The following is an 805-nucleotide window of genomic DNA, read 5'->3' as shown; positions in this document are numbered from 1 at the left end:
ATTAATTTAGGAGGGTAAATCCGCTGAATTTTAAAAATTGCTAAAATATAACTAAGCGGAAGAAAAGAAAATAACTATGATTCCTTTAGTAACAGCGCGTGAAAAAGGATAAGCTCAATTTAGAGAATCCTACGATTTTTTTTTAAAAGAATTTTAGGAATTGTTTCTTTTTTTATATAATATATACTCTATATGATAACTGTTCTTTGGATTATATATTACGTAATGTGTATATACATCTATTTTACGGGTACACAAGAGCAAAGATATTAAAAAACAAATAGGAAATATAATGGAACATTATCCCAGAGAGGGTGAAAGGCCCGTACTTGTTTTAATATCTACCTTGTGCTTAAATTAGAGTTAAAAATAAAGAATGAGTTGTGTTTGATGAATATGGGACACTAATACGTGTGATAAAAATTCACATAAAGCTAAATATGTGTAGGAGACCGATAGCAAACAAGTACCGTAAGGGAAAGATGAAATAGTACTCAGGAATGAGCCATTAAATAGTACCTGAAATCGTTAAGGTGGAAAGGATTAAGAGCGTGAAGACGTAAGGGTTTTATTAAAAAGTATGTACATGTGTATATATATATATATGTATGTATAAGAGAGAATTTCATTTTCTCTTTGGTAATTTCCTTATTATAATAAACAAAAGTGAATGAGAGAAATTTTGAAGATTGAAGTAATTTTTTAAAAAAATTAAAGAATTAATTATATATATAGTAATAAATTTTTATTTATTTTTATTTATTTTTATGTAATTGATTATTTTTTTTTTTTAAAGAATGTGAAT

The 805-nt window shown here is 25.8% G+C and overlaps 1 non-coding gene across 1 annotated transcript; it reads left to right on the top strand.

Moving 5' to 3' along the window:
- PGSY75_0006300 lies at positions 1 to 805 on the top strand (the record flags this gene model as incomplete). Its single annotated transcript, XR_001974495.1, has 1 exon — positions 1 to 805. It is a non-coding gene; the product is annotated as a 28S ribosomal RNA (ribosomal RNA).

Source organism: Plasmodium gaboni (assembly GCF_001602025.1).
Source record: "Plasmodium gaboni strain SY75 chromosome Unknown, whole genome shotgun sequence".
In the NCBI taxonomy this organism is placed as follows: domain Eukaryota; phylum Apicomplexa; class Aconoidasida; order Haemosporida; family Plasmodiidae; genus Plasmodium; species Plasmodium gaboni.
Note: the sequence above shows the minus strand (reverse complement) of the source record. Positions and strands in the feature narration are given on the sequence as shown.